This window comes from Manacus vitellinus, unplaced genomic scaffold, assembly GCF_001715985.3.
Source record: "Manacus vitellinus isolate BGI_N305 unplaced genomic scaffold, ASM171598v3 scaffold_21_pilon, whole genome shotgun sequence".
Taxonomy (NCBI): domain Eukaryota; kingdom Metazoa; phylum Chordata; class Aves; order Passeriformes; family Pipridae; genus Manacus; species Manacus vitellinus.
Window position 1 is genome coordinate 1,386,409 of NW_021939546.1, and position 21,789 is coordinate 1,408,197.

General features: G+C 39.9%; 1 long non-coding RNA gene across 1 annotated transcript; it reads right to left on the reverse strand.

The window, feature by feature from the left end:
- Positions 1 to 1,909: 1,909 nt before the first annotated feature.
- Positions 1,910 to 20,797, reverse strand: LOC108639579. The gene is made up of 3 exons (XR_001920595.1): positions 20,671 to 20,797; positions 7,714 to 7,876; positions 1,910 to 1,986 (listed from the first exon to the last, which is right to left on the reverse strand). It is a non-coding gene; the product is annotated as an uncharacterized LOC108639579 (long non-coding RNA).
- Between the last annotated feature and the right edge of the window lie 992 nt (positions 20,798 to 21,789).

Below are 21,789 nucleotides of genomic sequence, written 5' to 3' on the forward strand. Positions count from 1 at the left end.
CATTCAAGCACTGATAAGAAATCATTACACTTTTTAAGAATATTGATGATTACGGAGAGGCATTTAATGGAGGGAAAGCCTTTTTTTGCAGTTCGTTAGTTTGTGCATGTCTAATTGACTCTTCAAGACTCTTTTGCATGAGACACTAAACACAGTTTTAACCAGATTATTTTTATACCAGTTATAAGCAAATGTCTCCACCTTACAGAAATTTCCTTTCCAGGTCTCCCGAATGAGTACTGTCAAGTTCTAGACAGAGTTCAATGCAGGAAATGCATGAAAAATCAGCAATTAAATCACCTATTTTTTCCTACAGCAATAGGCTACCCAAGAAGCTGATTTAGTAGATTAGATATTATATTTAGAAAATGTAGGCCCCTGGACAAAACAGGTTCACCTTTTTGTCTATCTAGATAGGCCATGAGGATTGCTTCTGCGTCAGCTGTTAGATCCTGCTTGAATTATCTGGGCAGTGGGAGCAGAAAAAAAAAAGTTGAAATGTGGTATGTAAAATCTCTACCAACTCCAGTGGCACAAAGCAATGCAAAGGTACCCACTGTCCTGCCTGAAAGATCCCATGTCTCCAGTGGGGATGTGAGGACACTCCCGCATGAAGCTTCTCCTACTTAGAAGGCTATGGGCAATCTAGGGCATGAAGAGGATTATGGTACAGCTCAAAGCACATGGAGAGCTGAGCTGTGCATGTTGAAGGCACTGGCTGGGCTCTGCAAAACAGTGTCATTAAACATGACCTCCGAGGCTATTGCAAACTTCTGTGGTACACAATCAACTATTAAGTCAATGAAATCATTTGTATCAAAGACATTGTGACACTGTCTGAACATGGGAATGGAAAATAAAAAGACAGCCCTGCATGTACATATGGTCATGGTCCAGTGCAGTGAGTGTTACTGCTTGGTTTGCTGAAGCATACTGGACAAGCTTTAGAGCTTGTTATTTTTGCAAGAACTACACTGGGGAAAATATCTGATGTATGTTTCAGTAAAAAATACAAACCAGAACCAAGGCAAATGTAAGGCAAATGTTTCACAATTTCAAAGTCAAGAATGAAACTCTATGCAAAGCTCCTGTGATTACAGAGAAATTTTTCCTCCTGTGAATACTATTTACCATTTTTATTCACCTAAGTTCTTGCTGCTGCCCCAGGAGACTGGAAGCAGAATTATGGGGCTCTGTGGAGAGATCCTATTCTCATGACATTTCTAGCCCTCATTTTGCTGAACCAACAGACGTGGATCATTGGGATAAGATTACTCTGACAAGCACTAGAACTTTTAGTTGCTTACTGGCTTCCACAGCCTTTGGGGATTTATTCAACATTAGTAAGAAAAGCTGTGCCAGCCTTATCAGCTGATGTGCACTAGTCCTCTTTGCTCCCAATTGGATCTGGAAGGCACCATTCACCCCCTACTCCTGCTGGGCCAGACATGTCACAGCCAGGCAGAGGCAGCATGACACTACTCAGACAACAGCCAGCTCTGCCTCCTTGCCAGCTTCCAGGTGGACTCTACTGCACTGAGATCCCCTGTTGGTGGGGACCTGGCTGCAAACTCCATGGGGTTTGGTGCCACCTGGGGTAACCACATGGCCATCAGACATTTTTCAAAAGGATCTTGGAGTCTAAAATTAACATGACTCCATAGCTGGCTATGCTAAGCTTTTGTCATACTTATCTTTTTCTAGTTCCTTATTATAACAATGTTACGTGAGATTGGCTAATAGCACCAGGCATTTGTCCCCATATTTAGCTTGAATAAGCATATTAATTAAAGCAAAAGAATACAGTATTCTTCCCCCCCCACCTAAAAAAAAAAAAAAAATCAAAGGAATTACTCCATCTGTGGTATTATTACTCACTCATGGTATCTACCAGCTGGTAGCTCAGGCTGCAGAAAGGTTCCTTGTAAAGAACAGTAAAGTTACTTCACTGATCTTCAAACTCCTCCTTAAGAAACTCTACTTTGCCTATTAGAAAAAAAGAGGTAGAGATGTTTAGAGAGCTGGCATGCTTAAGACTGCAGGCTATGGGGCTCTCTCTCCTGTCCCATCAGAGCTGAGCAAGTTTCCTTGCCCCCTTGCCCTCTTCATGTGCTGGCAGATGGGTGTAAGCAATTTGGGGCCCAGAGTTTCATGGTAAGTGCCAAGCACAAGTTGGTCCCTGTCCATAAATGAGACATGAGTGCTATGTTAATATGAAGAGTGACTGGAAATGTTTGGTGAACCAAGTGTGGGATCCTTGTCTCTTCCACTGCAACCTCATCACAGTGACACTTGCAAGTCATCCTGAACCAGGTAAGGAGTTGGGCCAATGTTTCCTGATGGCAATGTTTGTATCGCATACATTGGCCTGCAGCTACCAACCCTGTAAATGCAAAAGCCTGAAGGCTGACTTTAAATGCAAAAGCCTGAAGAAGCTGAACTTTTTTGCACTGCTACTAAAACCACCTCCATGATTGCTCAGATCCAGTGAAGCAGCACTCCGCTGTTTTATGCAGAGAAAGTCCCACAGTCAAGCAAAAGACGAATAATAGAAGAAACTAGATTTCTATTAATGTGCTGCATGAGTCCTCAAGGTACCTATTTACCAACAGATGAGGGGTATCTCTTTCCTCTGAAAAGCCAAATAGATGTGTGTATGTGCTGGGGGTGATCAAGGATTGCAGTCAGATTTCCTGCCCTCCTGGCTGGCTTTAAGGCATATTTGGTTAGATTCTTACTCTTATTCATACCCAGAAAAAAAACATATATTTCTCACTTGATTGCTGATAATTTTTTTTTTTAAAAAGTCTCTTATCTTTAGACATGCAAGTTGGTGTCTCCAGAAGTGTCTGTGAAAAGATTGCTGTCACCTACGACCAGCTGCAGAAATGGTAAGTGAAGTTGTATCTTTACTTCATCTATCTGTAGGTGCATTAGAACATAATGGTTGTTATGAAAATGTAGTGCCCTCATCAGGGGGTTTAATAGCAATTTTTACCTAGATAATCCACATCAGGGTTAGTGACATCATGAATTAAGGATTTGGCAGTGATGAATATGGGTTACTCTCATAGAGGACCATTATAAGAGACTGATCCCTAGACCTGCACATCTGCCACATCTTCATTAAAAATGTCCTGCTGACAATGTTGTGCAATTCCTGCACGCTCCAAAGAAAGTTTCAGCCTTAATATATTCTTATAGGAACTGTTTAGGGATATTGAGGCTACGTAAATCCATAAAGGATTTTTCCTAACCTACAGATATTCACTGTCAGGAAACAGATGCCCATGCTCTGTTGAGTTTGGATTGAGAAAAGCCCTTTTCGGGACATTCATCTGGGAAGTGTGCCAGGTAAGTAGAAGTTTACTGCCTTATTCTGACTCAGTCAATCCTTGAGGCAAGGTTGTATTTTAGGAATATGACATTGGCATCACGCTGTGAATTTTGGAAGAAAGGACTGTCAGTGTGACAGTCTGTGTTTATCTCCTTTGTCCCAGAATAGTTGTCCATATGAAAACAGGTTAAATACATTTACTCCCTCTGTCACCAATTTTTCATCTGCTGTTCTGCAGGCCTCAAACACCTCCTGCAAAGAGGTAACACAACCACCATATTCACACAGTGGTGAGATGCATGGGATCCTCTGCTTCAAAACTAGGCATTCAGGAGGACACAAAGTGGGGTGGATATGTATCTCCTATGATTCCCTGTGCAACAGCTTGGAAGTTACCATTCCCTACATCAAAGTGAGACATTATCTTATTTTTTATATCTTTGAGCATGTACCAAGTGCAAATTTTAGGTAGAATATGCTGAAACTGAGAAAAGTAGGCACATTTAAATTTTATTCTGACTAGTTCAGCTAATCCCTGCAAAACAGGAGGACTGCCAACAGTTTTTCATCCAGCTAACTCACATTGAACATATCATCACTAGTTACTTAAAATTGAATCTGTTTTTAATAGAAAAACTGCTACTGGAATATGAAACATGAAGTAACACATAATTTTTCTGCAAAAGACTAAGCTTTTAAAGACAGTATTGTAGTCTGTAAACAGACTGAAAAAGGTAAAAGGTTATGACTGACATTAAGAGTAATCTACATGTTCACCAAAGCCTAGATGATCTCAAAGCTGTAATTATTCACTGACTGTAGGTAGCCTTATTTTGATATTTGCCGTACGTTTATTATTCATCACAGCAGATTATCACAGCATTACTGCAACAAATTTTTCCTTTCAGTAAAATCTTATTTTCAGGTAATCTGGACTTTTTTTTTGTCTCCCTTCACAAAATCTCCTTTCATCAGCTTCCAAGCCTGACTAATAGCTAGCTACTTCGGTTTTCACATGATTTTCCCTTCTCACATTTTATACAAATGATATCTAAAACTCTGTAGTGCAAAGCATACTTTTAAAGTTTGTAACCACCAAATGTGTGTGCATGAAAGCAAGAACGCTTGCCTCTCTTTCATACTACAGGGCAAACAGCCAGACATTAAAGGCTTTATAATTAGGGACTTTAGCAGATTGTAACAGAAGATGTATTTGCTTATTTTTGCTGTAAAGTCAATTATGAATATGCAAAATTCAAAGTGTGAGTGACCAGGCCACACTTAGCAGAAATAATAAGACTGCAGCCAATTAAAACAGAAAAAGGTTGAGTTCTCAGTTTTCTGCCCAGTATGTTTCTGATGATGACACAACAACAGCTGTGAACTGCCAAAGTCATCCCAGAGAGGTGGCTCAGTCTAGCCCCTGCCAAAATGAAGGATTTGCCCTAAAAGCCTGATGTTCTTGCCACAATTTCCCACGTAGAGGAACTGACAAAATGGTTGCTCAGCATATGTGAATCCTTATACCAGAGAATCATTTCTTTATAGAAATATCAGTCCCTTGAAGATGCAGTTTAAATAGACAGGACGACAAGTAACTTTACAGCATTAAAATCCTAAAGTTTCTGCTTTTAATCTTTCTAACAGGACTATCTGAGTATCTTTTTGTTAATTGAACACTTGAAAACTGTAATTGAAACAGTATAAACATTGTTTTTCTTCTTCTTCTCATAATATAATCATTACGTGAGAAACACTAAACTAGACATTTGACTTTATTGATCTTTTCATGGACTAACGGAACAGGGAGTCATTTTCTGCCTAGGCTAATTAATTGATAGACTAATTCATTGATCAGGTTCTCCATAGCATAGTTGGTATTGACAAACACTGAATCTTTTTCCATCAGTTCTATTAGTTTGCACCAATTACTTTGTCTGTTTCACTTAAGCAATTACGACAGCTCAAAAGCGACAATCAGATTCTCAGCTGGTGTAAATCAGGCTCTCTCTGCTGAAGTCAGAGAGCTGTGCTGTTTTACTCAGTTCAGTTATTCGGTCCTTAAGATTTAATAGTGAGCTTTAAAATATCCAAAACAATAACATGGATATCTGAGGCAAAAATCATCACAGTAGTTGAAACATGTTCATCATAGCAATGAATAGCAGCCATGTTAAAGGCTTATGTATAGATGCATAACTTTGCTCGTAATTTATACACGGCCTTAGAACACTATCAGGTGCAAAATAAAGTACCTATAGACACAGATAACCATTCTAAGTCACATAAAACTTAGGTGTTCAATAGACTCACGTTTTCCACGCAGAGGTTATCTGGAAATCAGGCCCTATAAGAATATCCTGCTTGCAAACGGCCACTGCCTTCCAGATACATGGAACACAGCCATTTCACCATATGTGAAATCTGTGTTTAGACACCTGTGATTTTTTTAAAACTTGCTGAAGGATTTTAGGAGAGTACAGTGGCTTGTGCAGAGCCTTCTTACTTCTGGATCACTATTGAAAGAATGTCTGGACATGGACACTGCTGCTTCACCTGTTGAGCAGAGCCAACAAAGACACAGGGTCACCAACATACTGACAGTGAAAGGAAAAGAACCACATGGGAAATTAATAATGTCTGTGAATTTTCAAAATAAAGACCAAGCAAAAATAAATAAATTGAATTGATTGTTCCCTGCATAGATTTTCCCTAACAAATTATTTTTCAGGTAACCAAGGCACGGTAACAAAGTACACAGATGTTACACAACAAGGAGAAGCTGAACTGATTTTTCAGATAATGATGAAGAAAATTTCCTTTCAGAAACAGACCATCTCTATCACACTGGTCAGTGTTGAAAAATGTGAGTCAATTTACACTTTCCATTCATCTCTGTTCTGCTGCTCCTAGAGCATTATGGAAAAAATGAGCCCGTGCAGGAAGTTGTCTTTGTGCTCTGAATCTACCTCCCAGCTCTGAATAACTGAGAATTCATTGAATATAGGCATTAGAGGTTAGTTCCTTTTTTAAAGTCTCCAATCAGTTTTTCTGATCTTTGCATGCAAAGATAAAAAATTACATACTCTCCAGAGACACCAGCAATAGCAAGAAGAAGTCATCATGACTAAGAAAATTTTGCTGAGGCAGTTTCCACATACTGATGTAAACCCAATTACTTCCTGTGCTCAACATGCTCATGGAAGCTTCCTCTTTGATGCATGGTATAGGGTAAAATAAAGTGCACAGTCTTCATTAAAATGAGTGTTACTCCCTGGCATGATTAAAAAGAAACTCTGACGTGTGCCCTGCCAATGATATTTGCCCCAAACTCATGTAAATGCCAACGTACAGGTCATATTTATAATGTTTTTGCTTAACAAAGGGTAACCAGAGTGCCACATCACTCTGCATATGAACGCCATGGGGAAAGGAGGCACATGCAGGTAAAAGTGGATGATCTTTCAAAAAAGAGTATGATCTTTCTAAAAGAATGTTTTGCACCCTTCACACATACAGAGTAAGCGATTTGCAACACAGAATTCAATGACCTGTAATTAAAATCAATAAAAAATCAACATTACAAAACCAAAACAAATTAAAGCATAAATTTAATCTCTGTTTCTCATTCTGGCATTTTTAATGGAAGATTTGCTCTAAAACTATACTATAAGTAGGCTGATACATACTGGGTATGTCTTAAGGAATCTTTCTTAATGTAGTACAATTATCATTCCTTATATGGGAAAAGAGTTGATCTACCATCTTCTTGGCTGATTTGCAGCATAGAGTAACCTGTCCTGACTCTGATCACAGGCCAGTTTTACACAGACACTTTTACTTTATCATAGTGGCATTTATTCTTTATTAGTGTCCTAACAATTGAACAGTAAACAGCATGATTTCATGCAAGATCAGGTCCCGTGGACACAATGAGGCTCAGAACTCTGCAACTTTCCATTTTAAAGGTTTCGTTTTTTGTAAGAGATGTAGAATATGCAAAAGCAGAATAAATCTATTCTATTCTCATATTTTTCTATTTTTGATATGCTATCGTTTGTAGTAGTTATATATGCTGCAGGACAAAAAAATTATTTTAAATGTTATTAAACTATATTTTTCTTATCTAAATTCATCCAGGGAAAAGCCATCCTAATAGGGCTGTTTTTTCCTTCTGAACATCAGCTCACAATTTCATCTGACCCAGCTGTACACTGGACAACTCTCATTTACATGTGAGATCAAAGGCCTTCCATTTATTACCCAGTTTATTACCCCAGAATTGAGGACCTAAAACATATGAGGCTGATACAGCCTTTAGTTACCAACAACTGGGTTATCCCATTGACTCAGTTGGCCAGGATAGACAGACTAACCTTGACATTGTCAACACCAAAACAGCTGACTTCCAATTCAACTCCCTGCATTCTTCCAGACCAACGTTCCATTGCTGTTTGTCCTGGATGCAGTAAAGTCTTGTAGAGCTGTCAGCATTTTCAAACTGGTCTATCTCACCTAGAGAATTACTGAAAATAATACCTTGACAGACAGACAGACAAACAGACAGACAGACAGACGTCTGGTTAATGTCAGATGCAGCATTTAGTAAATGAGGCATCGTTACCAATAAGCGTATTTGTGCATTTTGAGTCCTTCAACTGTGGTCTTTTACAAACTATTTGGAAAACTAAAACAAAAAATAAAACAAACTAACAAACAAACAAAACAACCAGATAGTTTTTTTCACATTGAAATCATTCCACAACTGACAACTGATGGGCTCCTGAGCAACCTGATCCATTAGGTGGCATCCCTGCTTGTGTTGGGGGGATTTGGAACTAGATGATCTTTAATGTCCCTACCAACACAAGCCATTCTATATCTTAGTACTTGCAAATTGCAGATTTCTATTGAGCAGACTCTTTTGTGTTTTTCATGCTATGATCTCTTACCTCCTTTGAAACATTTGCTCTTGCCCCAGGTCAGAGTCAACACATGGCTGATGTAGGATGATTGCTTCTGTATTTCTAGGCTTTGGCCAGAAGGTCGCATCCTGGCATGGACAGAAACGGCAACTACCTGTGGCACCACACTGGCAAACCCAGGGTCACACATTAAAACTGACCCTTGCCAGTACCTGGATTACCCTACAGCAGACACTTGGATATACAGGATTGTGCTGCCGCTGACACTAGAGAAAAATGCTGTATTGTATTGGAGATACTTCTGGAGGGAAGAGCCCAACTCTGCTCCTTTGGCTTCCTCCACTTCCTATGGAATGCAGGACTGGGCTTCCACCTTTCCCCAAGCCCTCATTCTTGGGGTGACAATATTCAAGTTTGCTAGCCTTGATGAGGAGCCTTGAGCCAGCTTTGGCTGTCACAGTGTCTGCAACTCATCATTTAGCCCATGGCTGTGAAGTGCAAGAGTCTAAGATTTAAAGACTCTACAGAGGCACTGGGTGACTTAGGTTATATCTAGTTATTCTGCTATACCTTTTTTCAGGATCTCCACAGAACTACCTCATTTGCATTCACAGCAGCAGGTTTTCCTTTTACCCCAAGGAAATCTAAGGGTCCAGCTTTGTGCTCCTCACTTACAATCATTGTAATTAGAAAACTTTTTTCTTTTTCCTTTTTTTTTTCTCTGAAAAATTTCAAAACGCTGTTTTCTTACAAACCAATAAATTAGCTATAGAATCTGAGATGAAATTCCAACGTTGTTTCACCACCAGTTGTTTCAGCAGAAACCACAGGCCACCAAAACCACCAAATGTTTAAATCAATTATATCTCAACATATAACAGTCCTCATGCTTCAAAACTATGCTCAGAAGCTGCCAGAAAAGCAACATTATTTGAATGTTTTATTTACTATTACCGTTTTCACCGTGAAAGTTCATTCTGTCTTCACAGTGACAGTAAGAAACAATTACTGAAAAGGGTACATAGTTCTCTAATTTAGTTTTCAATAGTTGATGAATGAAATGGGAAGCGTTGACAACACTAGGTCACAGAAAAGTCATTTTGGTAGACTTCTGCTCCCCTCTGACAACTAATACACTGAATAAGGATGGTCCTACACAATGTCTGTTCATGCAAAAGCTTGGTTTCTTATTATTGTTGAACACAGCAGAAATCTGCCTCCTCAGTCTGAGCAACTGTTTCTCAATCAATAATTAAGTAACTTTAAGGTCTAGATCTATACAAAGATATTGATATTTTCACTGAAAATGAATCAATATGAACACGGTAAAGCATCTGAGTAAGCCTTTTTAATGGCAGTGTTTTGGCTGTGAGAAGTAAATTAATTGATTAAATGAATGACAAATATTGGACAACCAAAGTAAATATTTTCACACTTTCACAAACCTTTAAAGTGACTTATTTCAATTCTTTTCTTTGTTTCCCATCCTTTTTCCAACTTTGTCTTTTTTATAGAATTTACAGGCCTTCCTGTGACTATGCAATGAGAGTTACATCTTTTTTATTTTACATTAATAAGTAGAGTTCAGGTGAATTGTAGCAAAGGAAAAGAGCAAGCTGAGATTTGTGGAAGGAAGGACACTTTCTAGGTGATAAACTGTAAGGGATCCTACTGGAAAGGCCACAGTAAGAGAAAGGAGATCTACTGGAAGACTGTAATGGAAAAATCTACTGAGAGATGGGATACAATAAGGAAGAGGAAAATACATTCTCACCTTTGGTTTAGTGGACTAGAAATAGTTCTGGATAGGTCTTTTCTACCATCTTCTTAAGAGACATATTTGTAGGAAGACCCGGACACACAAGCACAAAATTTTCTAGCAGTTCCCACAGAGATGCCTATACTTACAAAACCACAAGCTTTCTGGGCTCACAGCACCATGGCAGGACCAGCGTGGACTCGTGTGAAGGCTGGGTTCACATGGGAAACCAGAAATGCCCTGTCTTCTGTGGGTGAATTTGTAGCAGTTTGCTGCAGGTTTGACCTTAAGGCTCAGGCCAGAGCAGCGCTGATTCTCTCTGAAGCTCTGATATCTTACAGCTCTCTCTAGAAACAACAGCAGAAGCTGCTGGCCAGCAAGCCCACTCCAATGATTCACATGACACAGTACAGTCCCAGCAAACACTGGGGCTCCAGGGTTGGCTCTGCTTCTAGAGGTTTTGACAGTGAGCATTACGCAGCTTCTTGAAGTAGGACTGTATGTCTGGAGGGCCACTGGTTTGAAAAACTCCCCAGCAGTGGGAAACCACTGCAGCCTGCAGACTGTCAGTGGAGGTCACTGAGGCTGGGTGAGTCTTTCATGCCACTGAGGACAGAGAAGAAGAAGGGGGCAACCGTGAAGAAGCCAAGAAAGAGAAAAGTGACTCCTTTCTTCCATTCACACTTTCTCATGTTTTAAGCTAACACATTCCGTTCAAGGCAATGCTATTTTAATTGCTGGGAGCAGGTACAGTACAGCCTCATCCAGAGCCTTCCCCAGCATGAGAAGGGAACAGACACCAAAGTTAGGGCACTGCTCTTCAGGTATTTACACATGTTTACTGTGCAAAGGGAGGGGAGAAATGTAAAAGGATAAGTGGGACAGCAGAAATGTCATCCTTATTTGTCCGGACATCCTTTTACTGGAAGAGACAGTGAGCTTCCCTAAATTCCCTAGCCTTTCTTTTTCCATCCTTCTTCTCTTTTACCCTTTTCTCTGTTTTATTTGAGTTCATAGTTTTTTACCATTAAACAACAATTTCTTTTATTGTAAAGAACCGGATCAAAGAAACCTTGCACTAGCCCTTTGTGTGTATGCAGTTACCAAGTGGTAGCTTGATTCTTGGACCGTTACTTTTGTTGCTGGTCACAGAATAATTCTTTGCAGCCCCATAGCTCCTGCAAGCTATTGTTGGGACTTCAATTTTCTGAAAATATTTTTTGAGTTGGGTAGGTTTTTTATTATTGTTAAATGGACAAACATTCTCATCTGTAAAGGTTGAAACTCCACTTTTTCCATCTCTGCCCCTTTCGGAATTGTATGTCCCCTGTGGTGTGCAGCTCAGAAGTCTTCACTTATGTACTGGTAAAAAAAAATCCCAAGAAATGTAAAGAATGAATGTGTGACAGAATGGAAAATACTGAACTACAATAATTATCTCAATATTGCACAAAGAATTTGCATGATACAGCAGACCCCACTCATAAATAAATATTAATCTGCTTTGCATTTAAAATTGAAAATTAATGTTAGAGATGGTACACAATCCACTTTTCAGTGTAAAAATGTTTTCCCCTTTCTTTTTTTAGTCAACATTCACCACTTTGAAATCACATGTCCCATTTTAAGCACTTAAGATGTGACTGGTTTGGTTACTTTTAAAAAAATCTTATTTAATATTTATGCAACAAAATCTGATGATTCCTGATGTGTTTCAGTTTTAATCATAATCTAGTATCATGATTCCAGTAAAAAAGTGTGCCTTTGTAGCTGTTCAACATGGCACAGAAAATGTACCAGAGCAGATAGATATGACTTCCCCATCCCCAGAATGGTAAAAGTCGCATTGCCTGACACTGATAAAACTTCGTTATTCTTAGAGCACAACCTGTGAACTAATGAGCCAACATTTACAGCTCCCCAGACTCACTGGAATATTAATTCACAGACATCCAGATCTTCAAGAACAGCAGGAAAGAAAATAAAAATCAAAGTAGAAAGCAGAGGGAGAAAATCTAGATGTAATGTGAGATATTACTTCTTAATCCAGGGTGGGGAAATTTTGTCTTGCACAAGGTCTGTTCTCACCCTATGCATGTATCTAGACAGGGCAAGTGTGAAACCCTTTCTACTCACTTCCTAACAGAGCCCCAGCCTTCACTGCAGCGCTGAATTTGGAACGGAGGGATGTTGAGTGCAGCTTAGGTTCCCCTGCATTTTGACTTTCCCAGATCTATTTACATTCCTTCAGTAATATATGACATTAAGGGATTCTCCACCATGCAACTGGCATGCTTGAGAGTGAGACCATGTGCGGTACCCTTGCTCTACCACTTGGGTGATCCCCATCTCTTTGCAGCTGCTGCTGAAGGCCAATGCACTTTTGTAAATCTCCACACTGCCAGTTGTCTGGGGAACACAGAGATTACTCCCTCGTGTTCTCCACAGCTAGGCCAAGCAGCTGAAATTGTTGGGGCAGCCAAAAGCACAGAGTTTGCAGTTTACCAAGTCCTTGCAACAGTAGTAGTTACCACCAGTAGAAATTGTACTGGTGACACATCATCTTGTCTTGATATGAGGCAAAAGGTGCAACTCCTCCAACCGCATTATCTCAGCTGGGGAGGCCATATATGTTGCAAGAAGCCTTCCAATGTGCTCTGTGGGTGCCTATATATCACTCCAGTGGGACAGCCCTGGCATCCCTGCAGAACCCTAAGGGCAGCCTGAGCCCAGCCTGAACTCAGAGAGTTTTAACATCCCATCTCCTCTCTGAAGCAGGAAACAACTTCACCCTCCTAGGGACCCTGGCACTGCAAATGCAGCTAAAATGCTGGATGGAGGTAGCACAGGAAAACATGCACTGGACAGTGCTCCTACATAACGTTTGCTTCTAAGCAAGGTGATAATGTGACACAACATGAGATAGTGAGTAAAGGGCAGTTGGATCCCTTTACTATCACAAAGCAGCAAGAAAGAAGGAATTTAAATAAAAGCAAAAAACACATTGAAGGGCATGAAAGAAAAGGTATTGCCCTGTATTCTATCTATATGTTCATAGACTTCCCTCCTTGGGAGATTTCTGATCATCTCCGTTACAGCCTTCTCAATTGTATGCAGATCTTTCTCACCACCTGTCCCCCATCCTGTGTGTGAAGTGTACCAGCAATGACAAATTACTTATCTGATCATTTTTCCTGTTTTTCTTTGTGGAGAACAGAAAATGAGTGAAAAAACAATTTTTATAGTTGTTGTAAAATTCATTAAAACAATGTTTCTTCACTGTCCTTCAAACATGGTTCTCAGAGTTTATAAACAGCTTTTGTTATTAGTCAAACGAAATACTGTGCAGTAATACTTTAACTCTCTTTTGCCAGATTATCAGTTATTTCAAGCAAGTGTTAAAATCTCCATCACTGGCAAAATGAATTATGTTTTCTTTGTCAAACTTGCATCAACATGCCCATCAAGCTGAGCTGGAAAACACTCTTTAACAGCACAGCATAGGTGCTGCTGTTTGTGATTGCAAATGCACCTGAATCTAAATTTTGCAGCTATAGGGGCCTCTTGCTTTGCAAGAGGTTTTTATTTTCAGACAGACTTTCAGATTAGTTTGCCACATTTCAATATATTTTTAGTCCTTTCTTCTAAGTTCTTTTAATTAGTAAGTCTGACTCTCCCGGACATTACTTTTATTTTATTTGATAAACATGAATAATCATATTTTTTTTCTTATCTACTCTCATTTATGTGGCTTTCAAAATACTCAAGCAATTACAGCTACATAATAAAGGCTGGAACACAATAAGTAGAGTTCATTCTGTTTGGGGGAAGTAAGGTGGATTAGTTTAACTCTTCAGCTAACATTCATGAGTCATTCAGTTCTCATTCACAAAAATAAGTTTCCTCCATCATTTGTAAATATGCAATGAGACATTGACACAAAGTCCTGGTACACTAATAATTTCACAAGGTATTTGAGAGACCACTCACATACAGTTTTTCACTTTGTAAGCAATGGAGGTTCATTACTTTATAGGCTGTAGCTGCTGTTTCAGATATGGGAATAGTATTCTAGAAAGACAGTTCTGCCTACAAATGAGAAAGACCAAATTTCAGTAAGATCACTTACATAGATTGGTGTTAATATTTGCTATAAGAATGTACTTACTTCAGTAGTGTGTAATGGGGGAAAGAAATGTGGCATTAAGATGTCTCATACATAGAGACATCAAAATCTGCTCAGTTCATTTCTGCCTAACCTAAAGAAATGGACAAGCTAATATATCACATAAATTTTACTGATGAATGTCAGGACTCTGATACAATGCAAACTCATAGAAAGCACTGTAAACAACATCAATCTTTCTAAAGGCAAGGCTGAGACAAAAATACTATTACCATATCCAAGGATGGAGACAGTTTGTGTGCCATCCCAAACCAATTTTACTGGGGAATCAAAACTTCCTTAAACCTTTTTTTTCCAGGGTCTCTAAAGGAAATAAAACATCATTTATACACCCAAACAGTATTTGGCAAGAGAGAGTGTGCTGGCAATCTAGAGAAAAAGAAGACAGTTTGGGATGGCAGCTGGCCTGAGAAGCAGCTGCACATGACCAGTGCCTCTCAGAGCTTGAACACCTCGGCCATGCCCAGGGCAAAGTCCCCACCCACCACCAGTGGCAAACTTCAGATTCTCCATTCTCTTTGTGTCACGGCTATTATTTATCTGAATAAATAAAACACCAGTTCAGAACACCTAGTAATGCTTCATTTCTTAGTTATTGAAGAAGTAACAAGCAAATCTGATCAGGCACAGACACTGCTCCTGCAATCACAGGCGACTCTGAATACTTCAGAACCATAGAAATTGACATTGAAACAAACGACAACACAAATAACCCGAGGTCTGAAAAGAAGGACCAAATCATGGGGAATGGTGCAGTGAAATCGGCGCTCAAGAGGCACTCCATGCTACAGAGGTACTAACTCTCTCACTTCAGTCACCATGTTCCTGAGAACATCCTGAACATGGATAAATCCAAAGGACTCAGAAATTCATCCTGAAAGATGGTACAAAACTACTAGACCAGATCACCTACTCATCTGCATCATAAAAGCACAGAGCTTTCACAGAACCAAGAAGCTTAGGTTCTGCCCTGAAATCACAGAATCATATAATAGCTTGAGTTGGAAGGGACCTGAAAGATCATCTAGTTCCAATCCTCATGCCATGGGCAGGGGCACCTTTCACAAGACCTGGTTGCTCAGTGCCCCTTCAAACCTGGCTTGGAACACTTCCAGGGAGGAGGCATCTACAACTTCTCTGGGAAACTCGTTCCACTGCCTCGCCACCCTCGCAATAAAGAATTTCTTCCTAATATCTAATCTAGACCTACTCTCTTTCAATTTGAAGCCATTCCTCCTTGTCCTGTCACTACATGCTCTCGTAAAAAGTCCCTCTCCATCTTTCTTGTATGCTCCCTTCAGGTACTGGAAGGCTGCAATTAAGTCACCCTGAAGCCTTCTCTTTTCCAGGCTGAACAATCCCAATTCTCTCAGCCCTTCCTTGTAGGAGAGGTACTCCATCCCTCTAATCAACTTAGTGGCCCCTCCTCTGGAGTTGCTCTGACTGGTTGATATCCTTCCTGTGATGGGGGCCCCAGACTTGGATGTAGTACTCCAGGTGGGCTCTCACCAGAGCAGAGCACAGAGACAGAATCTCCTCCCTTGACCTGCTGCCAACTCTGCTTTTGACAAAACCTCTACTAAATCTCTATGCCTGCAAACAGGAAATCCTGCTTTTCAAATTCATAAAATCCAGCTCTTTAGTTTGTGGCACAGATTTTAAACTAACATGCTGTTTGATTTCTCTTAACACGACTGGACCCATGAAGTGTGCATGCATGTCGGTGTGTCCCTCTTGTACCCATTTCTACCGCATTTCACATTTCTGTCAATAGAGCCTCCAATATTTGAATCCACTGATAGAACAGATGCAGTAATTGCAAACAGCTGTAAAGTATTACTCATCTTGCTAATCAAAATGACTTTCTGCTAAATAAACCATGAAAAAAGCTTTTCCACCATCAGTGAAGTGGAGTGGAAATGATACAGACTGTAAAGAGTCCACCATGAAAGTAAAATCAACAGATCAAGTGTTCTTACAGCAGTGATTCTACCTGCTAATGCACATTTCCAAAATTGTTATAGAAATTTCACTATGTTTAGGAAAATGAATTTGTGTAACAACACAAATGTTCCTCCAGGTATTTTACATGATACCTCCAGATACACAGAGCCTTGAAGAACTGCTTTATGCTTTCTCAAGATTCATAATCTGAGGGGAGATAATTGCTCCATATGGTTTTGCTAGATGTTCATTACATCCTATACTATCTTATTTAAAAAAACCAAACAACTCAGAGTACTATATATCCACATCAAATATGACAAAAGGACTGTTTCTGAGCTTATGGGAAGCACAGAAGAGGCTGGCAAATCTCCTCCAAACAAGTTTGAGGAAAAAAAAAATCACTCCGAAGTCAAACTCATGTCTGAGAACTCTAGTCTTTCATTAGTCTGTCCCCTAATGAAAAAGCTCCTTTTCTAGCTCATTGTGCTTCAGTTATCCTATTTTCTAAGTCATATTCTTTAATTCTTAAAAATGCTATTAGAAAAGATATCATCTCTGGTTATATACTCTTCCTCTATTCCCTTATGCCACTTAAGCACTTATTGCTGTGGGCCACTCCAGTATAAAACACTCCAGAGGAAACAACGTAGCCCTGAGTTATTTCTCTCACTTCTTTGGGTCACACTGAATTAGGAAGTAAGCAATCTTCTTCCACAGCTTTCTGGTACCATAAATGATTTGCTGGGAACCTCAGCTCTTCTATTATGAAAAGTAACTAGAATTTAAAAGGCATATAAATTACAGATGTGCTAATTTTGTGCAGCATGATGAACTTCCTACTACCAAGTCTATATATCTGCAGAGAGGGGAAGAAGAGGGAAAAGTAAATGAGACACATATCTGATTATAGCACAGGAGCAGAAAGAGTAAATCTACTTCCTCTCTGAAACACTTTGTATTCTCCAGCACTGGATGCAGTCTCCACCAAAGGACTAGGCAAGCTCTCTAGATCAGTTCCCTTTCTGCTCCAGTTTTTACTGTTTTTCTCTCCTCAGGTCTTTTTTCTTTGCCTTGAATCTTTTGTACTCTCACAGTCATCTATCCCCATTTAGTGCCACGGCTGCAGCAGTGTGACCTGCTGTCACACCCAAGAAACCCCAGGAGAAACACTGCACAACTTCGAACCACAGCATCTCTGCCACAAACAAAAGAAACCATAACAGGAGAGCTCAAGGTCACTGTCTAGGCTAACATAGTCTACAGTGACATAATCCTCTCTATTAAAAGGGTCATTGTAAGACTATGATAGAATAAACTGATTTCTCCCATGATAATCCACTTCTTGAGGATCAGAGAAAGCATCAGAAGAGCTGCGTACAAAGTCTTCACCAAATTACTCTGTGACACACTCATTTCTCCTTCCTGCTCTGCCCACTTTCCAAATAGTTCTTTGATTTTTGAACAAGAAATGCAAATGGGGAATCAGACACTGCTTTATCAAAAGCCGCATCCTTCTCATAGAGCACATAGTGTACGGAGGACATTTAAGGTATGTCAGCAGCAGTGAATGAGGCTCAGATACCTCCACATCTTCAACTCCCCTCAAACTCTTGGTAGCAGCATGAAGAATTTTCCCTTACACATGGACATTTCCATGCTACTTGCGGTTGCACCATTTGTGGTTTTCACAGCTAGTGAGTGCATCTTCTCACAATTCCTGGTGGTAGCAGTAGGCCTATTTTACAAATAAAAAGAAGGCTACAAAGACCTTTCTGGGTGAGTGAATTGCATTGCAGTCACCATAAAATCCCTCTCAAAGAACTGAAACTGCACCTTAAATATATTAACTGCTTGCCCTTGATATCCCAGATGAACCCTGCTCATTCCAAGCCTACATTTATCCATGCTTTCTTTAGTCAAAGGCAACAAGACTTAGAATCATACAGCTTATTTTTCCAGGCAGCAACGCAGCAGAGCCAGGCCTGAATCTCAGCCTCTCAAGAAGCAGCAGGTTTCAGAGCTTTTTATCATCTGCCCTCATGCAGGTTTTCAAGAAAGCCACATACAACTCTCAAATGTCAGTACACAGTTTCTAAGTCAGTGTGCAGCAGTGTGGGGTAATTTCTTTTTACCAGTTTCTCTCCATCTACAACTCTCAAAAAAGGCACTGTGGCCCTTTTCTCTGCCCATTAAATTATACCTTTCACTCTGCAGCCTCTAAGCAGCCTTCTGTTGTTCTGAAAAAAAATTTGCAAACTCCATTTCTCACACCTTACAACTCCTTTCATGGTAATATCCCCACCACAGGGCCTCATTCAGGTGGTGTTCCAAATCCAGAAATTTCCTCCCTCAGAGTTTGGGCTTCTCCTACTAGAAATTTTCAGAATGTAACATCCACCTCAAAGTGTGAGAATTGAAGGAATAAACTCAGACCACGGAGTAATGTGAGATGATAATTCTAAGAGAGGCTAAAAAGCAGGAGTGGAGTTTGTTCCTGAAACAGAAATAGGGAGCAGAAAAATGAAAGGAATTTCTGGGGAAGCATTTCCTTTGGGAAAAAAACCCAAAAGCTATAACACATTTCAAAGTGCTTTTGTCTCCTCTTACTGACACTGAGAGCCCAAACCAGACTGTAAGAAACACAAGGACAGTCAGAATAAGACTGTGGTGGTCTTCATTTAGGAAGAGCTTCCTTACTGTAGGAAGGAGCTTCCTTACTGTAGCCCCCCCAACTTTCCTAAACTGAACAAGAAGCAAACCCTACACACTACCAGCATAGCACCCAAGAAAAAAAGATTATAAGATATGCCCTTGATAGTCCATTAGCAATATTTGTGCTCATTACCAGTGAGATGTGTTTCACTGAAAGAGCCACTTGGGCAGGAGGGGCACTTGAGGTAATTAAGAATGTATTTACATTTTATAGAGCCATTGATGCCTTTATGTCCAAGGAACCCACATTAGAAGTGTGCTCAAGGTATTTTCCTATCAATAAATATTAAAATGGTTAATCTGCACTTGGTCTGCTAGCTACCTGCCATGGCTGCAAGCTGTTAGCAAGCAGTAAAAAGCAGACAAAAGAATCTGTCAGACAAGAAACCAATCTTCCAATCTATTTCTTTTTTCTGGGTAAGTTTCCATTTACTCACTGTCTTATTTTCATGAATGAAAGATAGAATAAAAAAATTGGCAAGAGTCTCAAATTTATAACTGTAAGAAATAAAATGAGCTCTTGATTTAAGTGCACTTTTAACTAAAAAAAATTAGTTTAGAGTGATCTTTTATTAACTGAATTCTCAAACATTTCCCTGTTCTTCTGAAATCATCTTCAAGTGCAAAACAGATCCAATATTATGTGTCCATTTACTTAAGTTCTGCTTGTGTCTATTCTTCCTGCTGTCCCAGAGTGTTCCTGCTAGACACAAATCCAGAAACAATAAACGGTAATCTAAACTCATCACAAAATCACCTTAAGAAATGCAGAAAGTAACAGGAATTAATCAGCTGAACAGGCAGTCTTCCATTGCAACCCTTGTTATTTAGACAAGTGTAGCTAATATACATAATGTAGCCATAAATAATTAAGTAAAATAAATTACAGCCCAACAAAGTCCACATTAAACAAGACAGGCCTCTCTGAAAGCCATGCGGGACTTACTATCTGAAGATCAGAGTAAAAAATGAAAGAGCATGGCTCGCATGATCTGTCTGTTGCTCTAATTTTTAAAGATGATACCTAATCATTGTAGAAACTCGTGCCTAAGAGAGCTGGACTATGCTAGAACTGATCTGAGTCATAAAGCAGGATGAAAATGAAAAATGAAAAAGAAATGAGTGTGTACATTTTGCATCATGCTCATGTGGTAACTCTCATTGTCATGACTCACAAACCCAACAAAAAGAAGAAACTCCACCTAGAGCCGTAAATTCTAGTCAGCCTAATTATTTCACGTGTTGCAGCCTGACTTTAGTTATTCAGAGGAGAGAAAGGCAGATCCCTGATGCACCCTTCCATAGTGCTGGACATGGTGAAAATAATAAATTGGTCATTGGGAAACACTATGTTTCCTGGATAAAGAACAGCATATTTCATACTCTTGTCTCATAGCTGCCTCTTGATGGCAGTAAATGGTTTTGCCATAGCTGTCATATCTCAGCAGAGAAGTCCTGCAAGAAGAGTCTACTTCCACTTACTTTTACAACACCTTTCCTCCATGGCTGCTGACGTCCCATACCCTCCTGGCTTGCAAGTTGCAACAAACAGCTTTATAATTTGTCAGTTTTTAAAGACCACTGCGAGCCTTTTGCTGAAAACCATCATGACACACTGACCTAAACCTACAGGTAAGTCAGTAGTTTGGAAATTATTCTGTTTTCCCCAGATAATTGCCCTGGGTCCCAGGAGTGGAGATGTGGCATTTCCAGTGCATCAGAGTGACTTCCAGGGGAATTACATCAGGTTTTGGTGTTGCTCCCCCAAGCACTTCAAAATCTTAAAATTAAAAAAAAAAAGTACCTTTTGATGCTCCCATGTCTATTAAAATGAAAGCTCAGCAACATCTCAATTCCTCTATCCAGAATAGGCTTTGTGGCCAATGGAGTAGAGGAATCAATGTCTCTTCCTTTTTCCATAGTAAGATCAGACTCCCACATCCTACAGGTTTGGATTTTTTCCCTTCAATTAGTCTGAGAAGAATTGTAAAGAGAAGTGCAGCTCTTGCTGAAGTCACTGACTGAAAATCTGAGCCTTGATATCTCAGTGTCTTGAAAAGGACCTGCATGCAGAGAGGAAAGGAATAATGATTAACAAACTGCCTTCTAAACGTAGGAACTCTCACCCAAAAATGGAGTATTGGTGCCTGCTTGAACTGCTGCCCAGCTCCTGTCCAGTTTATTTCCTATCTGGTTAGAGAGAAGAACACAATTAGTACAATGAACATGGTGCTTTGGAAAGATTTTTCATCCAAGTAAATGATCTTGCACTAATAACAAATGTTTGATGATAATTCAGGACTGCACCGGGCCAAGTAGGTTCATCCCACAGTAAGAGGTAATATGGAGATAACTCACCCCTAGCAAGAGGATGGAAAAACATTTCTGAGCACGCATTCACCATTACCCATTTTGGACAGATGCAGAAACAACTTTCTTGTATCTGCCAGTTCTGCTGGTCAGCAATGCTGCATGGATGCAGCAGGAACTTGACTACATCTAGCAAAAATCTTGGCACATTCCAAAGCTCCTGAAGTGCTCCTTGCTCTGTGGCCATGGGTAGTAGGAAAGCACTCCATATTGTACACATTGACTATGTGCATCAAGAGTCCTGCACTCAGGATTGAATGTGCAATCTCCCCAAAGTTTAACTGAAGAAACCCTTCAGGCCTCTGAACCCACTGCCAGCAGCAAGCACGGCTGGATCAATACCCTGTCCAGTGCTTTACATGTCATGACAGTGGCTACTGAAAATTACTAACAAAAGAACAGTTATTTTGGAGGCTGGAGACTATTTGTCAAGGGGTAGTGATGAACTAGGGTCGAATTGGGTTGGGAGAGAACTAGTGGGTGAAGCAGCCACTTTTAGTATGGGTAACTCTTGCTATAGTTTCTGAAGCTTGTCTTTATTCTATCTAATAAG